This window comes from Chiroxiphia lanceolata, chromosome 4 (assembly GCF_009829145.1).
Source record: "Chiroxiphia lanceolata isolate bChiLan1 chromosome 4, bChiLan1.pri, whole genome shotgun sequence".
Taxonomy (NCBI): Eukaryota; Metazoa; Chordata; class Aves; order Passeriformes; family Pipridae; genus Chiroxiphia; species Chiroxiphia lanceolata.
In genome coordinates this window covers 33045045-33053597 of record NC_045640.1, presented here as the reverse complement: position 1 = coordinate 33053597, position 8553 = coordinate 33045045, and the positions used below count along the sequence as shown (strand labels likewise).

Below are 8553 nucleotides of genomic sequence, written 5' to 3'. Positions count from 1 at the left end.
TTCTACATTGTTACTATGTTTTCTCTTTTCAACAACTTAGCAGTAATTAGACCTACTCTTGTTGCTCTCCTAACATCCACCAAACCTAACCAGCCCACAACTCTGCCTTAAGAAAATCAATTCTGTTTTTTGATATCTTTTGAATGTGCAGTTGAACACACTTTCTGTGACTCAGTCATTACCACCAGTATGCAAAAGTTTATTGAGTCATGAGAGTGGTTTTGTTGAAGTTTGTCTCCTGATAAAACCTTTTGCTTTGGAGAGAAAAAAGAGGGAGGCAGGAAGAGAGGAGAGAAATGAAAGAAGTGAAAGAGGAGTCAGGTTGACTTAGAATAACACCTTAAAGAAAAAAGAAGAAAAAACTTATTTTGGCTTCTAAGTACCTCTCCTCACAAACTTTACTCTTCTTTTCTTTTCTTGTCTCTTCTCTCATCTTTTTCAAGTATTGTGGTATCCTTTCCTCCCAACTCACTTCCTACTTCAGAAGAAGTGTGGTTCCCACACAAAATGTATTGGTCCTCACTCTTCTCTTCCCCAACAGGACAACCATGAGCCTGGATGATACCCCTAGGAAAGGTTTCAAACATTTCCTATGTTGCATATATAGAACACATCATATAAAACTTTCCTTTCTAAATATTGTCAGGAAAAGCAACCACAACCTCCCTGTGAAAAAGCCTGATGATCATTCAAGGACAAGATTAGATATCTTGAAAGGTTGTTGCTCTTTTCTCTTCCTTGTTCTTCTTTTAAAAGAGGAAAGCTGTAACAGTAAGTTGAAAGCCCACTAGTCCATGGAAAAACTACTGTATCAATCTCACTATGTTTGTCTATCTTAGTCTGTAATGAATCACATTGGTTAAAGCAGAATCCCATAAACAACCATGGAAGAATCAAATACTTGTGAAGAAATATGATTATGTGTGGGCCTTCAGAACATAAATATTTGATAATCTGTTCTGAGGCAGAGAGCCCAAGAAAGAGGGACAAAAGAGATTTAATTTATTTAGCAGATAAGGGAGAGCAACTATTGACCTATTCAAGGACTTTGACCGACCCAAAACACAAACCTTTTTATTTACAGTGTTGCTGTGTATCCAAGTTTTAATTTAGTACTTGTGCATTTGATTTTCCATATTACATGTAGTACTTAATACTTGTTTTTATCAGAAGTAATTTTGTGGATCAAAGTTCATATAATTTATCATATCTTATTCATATTTTGTCCTCCAAAAAAGAAATACTTCCTCCCAGGTTTGTTTCTTCTGCATTCATTTCCTTTATTTCATCTATTCAAGCTATTAATAAAATTTTGAACAGAACCAGACCCCAGGCAGAACTTCGCAAAATTCCTCTTTAAGTGACTTGACAGATGACAGAAAGCCATTGGTACATTGGATTTATTCCAGGTTTTTAACCAATCCACTATTACTCATTTGACAATGTGCTGTAATTTACACACGACAGGTGTAATTGTAATTCCTAAAAGAACACCCCAACTTCTGCTTCTACGTTTGTAATAGTGAGGCCCGGAGGTTTGCCAACAGTGCCATTCTCCTTCAGTGGTGGTAACGAAATTTTCTTGTTAATTAATTTTAAAATGCTTTTCACAGAGGAAATTTCTCCAGCTTGAAATTCTAAACTATCAGTTCCGTATTTGCTACAACCAATTCTTACCTTGAACTGCCTTTGATCCAGCAACTCTACTGAGCAGCTCTTCAAAGCACACAAATAACTACATATGCATTTTCCTTTGTCACAGGGAGGTCGTGCTTGCTTTTCCTGACAATATTTAAAAACGAAAGTTTTATATGATGTGTTCTATATATGCAACATAGGAATTATATACTCCTAAAACTTTGTGCTGAAGAAAACCTGAAAAACAAACAGGTTAGAGAAAGATTTTGGAGTTGGAATCACAAAAGCTCCTAAGGCCAGTGAAACCCACTGCTTCATGCTATGGTGATGTCTTCATTCACAAGGAAAACAATAATTCAGATTCATACAGTACTTAGGTTTTGGCCTTATCAGCGTCATCTAATATATTTATTCTGAAGCAAGAATGTTTCTACCATAGTGAAGCTGCTGCTACCAGTGGTAATTTATAAATATTGTGTTTTATATATTTTGCCTGAGACAATATAATGGTAAGAAAGAACAAGTCTCTCAACAGTTATACTGTACACCAATCACTGAAATTTGTTTCACCCATCTAAAAAGACTTGGAACAAAACTGCTGGGAGACAGAAGTTATGGCAGGTTTCACAATGAGCTCCATTGGGGAAGTTTGTAAAGGAGAAGTAAAGGGGAAGTTTACCATTACTCATAATGATATGATTAAGTTCAATCTAAGATTTAATTTACCTTCTTGAAGACTGCTAAGGTGGCCTCTGCATTCTTCCATCTGTCCCTCAGGCAAATCTCAGCAGAGTTCAGAAATCTATGCCTGTGTTTGCAAATCAGATGATTCTGGTGATTCTGGTAGGATAATTGCCACATATTTCTGTAACAAGATTATCCAAAATGGGTAAGGATCTGACACACATCTAGATGTCTAAAAATCCCCTGATAAAATATTTTTCTTTTCCTTTTGCTGATATTTCACTTTTATTGTCTCACTTCATTATAAGTTGCCAATGTTGTTATGGTTAGTGAGCAAGAACACTTTTTGCCTACTTTGATACATTACATAAAAAGAAGGGAAAATTTTTTTGTGAAAATGCAGAAACCCATCTGCATTTTTTTCCCCAAAAAAAGATGTTAGCATCACAAAATCTGTGCTTTAGAACATGGTACATGACTAACAAATATATATGACAAAAAGATACATTAAATTCATCATGACATAGGTATAGACTAAAGTGTGCTTAAGTTTGAGGATGTTAACTTAAGAAATATTTAAAACTTTGAAATTAATGACTTTTTTTGATGTAAATTCTAATATTTGTATACATAAATGCCTATCTTCACCCCCCAAAACCTCAAAAGTAGTAGAGACATACAAAACAGGAAATTTGAAGGCTTTTGTGCATACACAGCTTGAGCTTTGGTGGGGCTGCTTGTAAAAAAATGTATAAAATCTGCTTCTTATGCTAACCAGCTTGCATTATCTCTATCATTTCCAGATATGCTCACAGTATCTAAAAGAAATGATCATCTACCAACAGCAAACCCAGTAAAAGCATGATATTAACCTCTCTAATAGTTAGAGGTACTGCAGTGAGTCCAGGAAGTGCAGTTAATAACATCTGAATAATGAAAGTCTTCCCAAAGTCAGTGTTTGAAATTTCTGTTTACTTTATTTTTAATCAAGCATCAGTTTTCTACTGTTTTATAGCCTAGTTCCTAAGGGATATGTGCCAATTGCTTACCCTAAAGGCACATTACATTGCTAACAAGTGCCAGATTTGGAAAATTATCTTCTCTTTCTACATAAAATCATCAGAATTTATAGGCTTTTTGGTAGATTATTCTCCTGAATAGGTATTGTTACTTTTTTCTGCAAGAAATAGTCTCAGATTTCTTTCCTGTGAATTGTTATATTTAGAAGATGAACCTGTTATTTTACATTTACATGAAATGTGTCTGGTAGTTGAAGCCCTAAATTTAGTAATTTACCTGAGACCCACTGAGGTGGTAAAGTAAGAAAAGATCTATGCAGCTTTCGTATCCCCTAAAAAAAATAATTCCTTCTCCTTGAGGATAAACACTGCTTCTGTGATGATACTATGGGCATGGAGGTTGCAGAAGGCACAGATGACAAGAACCACAGAGCATCTGGAGAGGAGGAGAGTAGAGAGTCAACAAAATCCCTTCTCCCTCTGACAGGATGCTTGGCAAGACATGTGAGGACGTACACAAGCTTCAGGACTTCTGCTGTGTCCTTCAGTTCCTTCTCACAGTGCCTCTGCCAGCTACTTTTCTAATCTCAGCACACTAAAGTACCCCACACCAAGTCAGGTGGTATTTTACTCTTAAAAATAGTCACAGGAGATGAAATTGGTCCCTGCGTTCTGTAGGACTAGCACACTGGAGGCCCAGAAAAGGAGAAAGATGGATCAGAAAAACCTATACAGGAAAAAAAATATGAAAGAACTGTAAGAGGGTGATAAGTAAAGAAACAGTGTCAACTAACTGTTGAGATACTAGATAGAGTTCCTATGTATGAAGAATGGTATCATAAAATGGATAAGCAAGGAAAGAATACTTTAGAACTGAACTGACATCATGAATAATGAATAAAAAGGATAAGGCAAACAAGGCAGCATTAGAAAACCATATTTGAGCAAATGCTTTTGAGATAAGCTTATTGTTTTCTTTATGTTTTACTTACAGTAAAGAATTTGTGAAATATCATTCTTCTCCTTCTTATATGATGGTAAGGAGTTAACTTTTGAAAAAGAGTATGCAACATGGAAAATTCTCCTTCTACTGGAAACGATAACACCTTGTGGTGGTTTGGAGCTGGCTCCCTGCCAAGTCTCCAAACCCCACCACAAGAGCTACCCCCTAAAACCAAGGGAAAAGAAAAAAAAACAAGAGAACCAAAATAAGAGAGAGCTAGAGCAATATATAAATATATTTACACTTATATTACATTTCTATACAATTACAAAAACAATATACACATAAGGAAAAACCCCCAACATCTGAAAACAGAAAAGGGAAAGGGAAAAGAGACAAAAGAAAAAAAAAAAAACCCAAATAGGTATACACACTCAATAAAGAACTATCCAAAGAAAACCTTAATACTTCCCTTGAGATAGTACAATCGTACTCAACGCCACCTCCATGCTACCGGACTCCGGATCGGCAGAAACAACAGGCCCCGTAGGTCTGGCCAGGCCTCAGCTCCCCCACAGGAGCGAGACCCACCACAGGAGTCTGCTGTCTCCAAACCTCACTGGAAGGGAAGAGAGAAAGAGCCTTCTCTCTCCGTCTATTTATATGTTTGATTACGTAAAGGAATAGGATGGAATACTTCCTTCCTTCCTGATTGCCAGGAATGAAGGCCTAGACTCAAAACCGTTACACACCTTCAGATTTTTTTCTGACAAAATTTTTTCTAACCAGTTTTAATTAACATTTCAGAAGGAAACAAATAGCTGTCTGTTTCTAAAAAAGTGACCAACCATTCCAGTTGTTACTTCTGTAATTTATTATTTTTTATAGTAATGAAAGTTAATATGGAATGAACATGTTAAAAAGTTTTGGCATGGTACTGATGTAATAGTCTAGATATGATATAGCTAATATAATATAGTAGACATAATAGGTTAAGTTGAGCAGACAAATTATAAATGAAGATTTGAAGGGAACAATCAAGATCGATATTTTGTGAGGGCATTGTTCTAAGATAGGAGAAATATATCTTGGATTGCAATTTTCATGGAAACTGAGCAAACCCAGTAGTTTCACTTGAGGCAGTAGTCAGAGATATTTGAATTTGGCACAGATATAAATTCCTTCTTTAAGTTACCAGACTGCAGTTAGCATTGCACTGGGGTTCACCAGCACATAGACGTTGCCTACCTCCCTAACTGCACTGACCTGGTAACTCAACCCACAGTAATAATTAAGGGAAAGTGCTGAGTCTTCACAGACAGGGGTCTGACCACATCCCCTTGCTTTTCAGGATACTCTATCTCTGCACACACTTCCCTGTGTAAGTAAAGTTAAAACTACATGTATAATCATGACCTCTTCCATTAGATGTTCTGTCATCAGATATTTAGTTCAGGATTTAGGCTGATTGTTACCTTCTAGGTATGATCTAAGTCATAAAATGTAGCCATATCTCAACTAACCCTATCTTCACACGGTTCATATTTAAATATTAAAAACCAAGGTTTTAATGTTTTCACCCAAAAATGAGAAATAGAATATGTATTGGAGGCAAATGTAACACTAATGCTAATCTTGTTCCTTTATTTCCCACCTTGGTTTTGTTGAGGACACTTTCACCAGTTGAAAAATGGGTTTGTGGATATACTTGCAAAATTGCAAAAGGTTTTTGGTTCACGAGTCACGCAAAGGATGAAGTTAAATGACTGCACAATATTTGTATTTCTAAAGGTTAATATAGTTCCCCTTGTGATATGGCTCACCAGGATACGGTTTTTGCCATGGGAGTCTTTACATTCCTTTATACAGGTTTCCCAGAGAAGATGTGGATGCCCCATAATTGCAAGTGTTCAGTGTTTGGTTGGATGAGGTTTTAAGCAACCCGATCTAGTGCAAGATGTCCCTGTCCACAGCAGGGAGATTGGAATAGGTGGTCTTTGAAAGTCTCTTCAATGAATGAATGGATGATCTTGCAACATCTTACACTGTAAATATCCTGATGTCATGTATAGTGTTAAAGTGAACCACTATGTTAGCAGATTCCAGTACATTTTCCTATGCAATTATGGATCATAAAATTATTGAAATTTTTATAGGCATCTCCATTTAGCAGTGTTTCCTAAAACAAGAAATCATTACTATGTTTTAGAATGTTGTTAAAAAGGTTAATGTTATGGTTTTCTTTGGTCAGTAGAACAACTCTGATGAAATTTGTTTTGTTACATTAAAATAAACATTTTTCTTTTAAGGCAATAAAAAGTGACTAGATAGTCTTAGTTCAAGAGTTATGAACTGAAGGCTTGTTGCCTATGAAATGCGTTTTCATGCAGAATAAATGGAAGAAGTGGACTCTATCTATGCAAAAGATATGTGAGCTTATTATGAATAATCCAAGACAACTAGTCAAATTCATGTGATAAATCCTAAATGCAATGCCTTGTGCAGAAAGAGAAAAAACATCCTACAAACCTAAGAATAGCTCAGGGAGAATAAAAGTTTGTTCACTTCCTTGAAGTCTGAGTTAGTCCAAAGAAGTCATGATTCTTCCAAGATAATATGTGAATTCTGCTTTTGACTTTCAGTCCATCATCTGGGGCTTTTTTATCGATGTAATAAAAATAAGATTTCAGTATAATTCGAAATTTGTGATTTAGATATCTTCCTATCAGAGTGCACAGAAATACTACAATAATCCTGAAAACATATTATAACTTTGTATCTGTGTGTCTATATATAAACTCAAAAAAATAGCTCTTTACAATTTTTTTTTCCTGTGGCTCTACTGTATAATGTTGTGTTTGTTAAACATTATTCTAGTTTTGATAGTCTTTTTTCCTCCCTACGTTCAATGCTGGTAAAGAAGAAATTTTTGTTTCATATAAAGTATGATTTCCTACTGAGCAGTTTTACACTGAAACACAAAAGTAGGTTCAGCAACATTAACGTGATAATATAAAAGAAAGAAATTAACTCTTTTTATTAAAGAATTACTTTTATCCACATATCTTACAGTGTGGAATAATAGAGTTCATATTTCACTTTTTGTAACATCTTTCTTCAAAACTACTTGAGAGCTTTCAGACATACAGTAAGTTTAAGGTATAAACTATATTTCATCAAAATTGCATTAGAATTACCCAAATAACTCAGAATAATCTTGTAAAATTCTTGTTGTTATTTTGGTACAACCAGAGGAGATACTACTCTGTAAAATCAAATCAGATAGTTTTACTTGATTAAATTTCAAGAAGGATTACATTTTTTATTGAATAAACACAATATAATAATATTGATATATAGGGTTTTTTCCTCTGCAAAAAAACCCAAACCAAACCAAACCAAACCACAACTATAAAAACCAGAGACAGAAAAAATCGTCTGGGTGTCTGTAGTACAGGGCCTCCTCCAAACAGAAGTAGCAAATTTTAAAATTGAATGCCGAGGAAATTTGAACAGTTTAACTATTTTTCACAGTAAAGAACAGTAAATGTTTTTGCAAGTTGTGAGAGAGGGGAAATATTAGCAGGAAGTGATGGACTTTAACACTTCCAGGAAAAAGAGAACTGTTGCTAATCTAAATCTCTGTGGAACAGAAAGAAATTAAGAGGCAGTGGAGAGGAAAAGAAAAGAAGATGGAAACTATATTGTATCATAAAATCAATATGGAATAGTAAATAGTCACAAGAGTAATTTTAGAGCTAACTTTTACAATAAATCATTCAGTTTATTTCTTTTACTTTAAAAAAGTTTAAAATTTATTTTAATACCGTCAAAAAAAAGTCTATATTTAACAATAAAAAAAACCAAAGCAAACTGAAAAATCTAGTACTATTCAATGCTAATACCTATTAAACAACAAGTTAACATGCAACATAAAACTTTAGTACTGTTTCTGAAGTATGCTGTCACTATCTGCTTTCATTTTCCTCAGTCTGACAGTCTTTGTCTGTTAGACTATTGCTGCTGTTCCTTGTATTCTGTTTTTCTGGATGTACTAAACCCTAGAAGTAGTTGCTTTTCTATGTGGAGCATTGGGTCATAATAATCCCCAGACCAATCTTCAATAATATTTTCCAGAAAACCTTATTATTTTATTCAAAATTTATTTTGAATTAAAAAAAAATCTGATTTTGATGAACACTGAAGAAGGGAAATCAGATATTTCTCCTGAAAATTAAATAATTTTTTTATATAAGCAAGAACAAACCA

The 8553-nt window shown here is 34.6% G+C and overlaps 1 long non-coding RNA gene across 1 annotated transcript; it reads right to left on the bottom strand.

Annotated features, from left to right (window-relative positions):
* Positions 1-1284: 1284 nt before the first annotated feature.
* On the bottom strand, positions 1285-4774 carry LOC116785961. Its single transcript, XR_004356778.1, has 3 exons — positions 4745-4774; positions 3619-4068; positions 1285-2446 (listed from the first exon to the last, which is right to left on the bottom strand). It is a non-coding gene; the product is annotated as an uncharacterized LOC116785961 (long non-coding RNA).
* Between the last annotated feature and the right edge of the window lie 3779 nt (positions 4775-8553).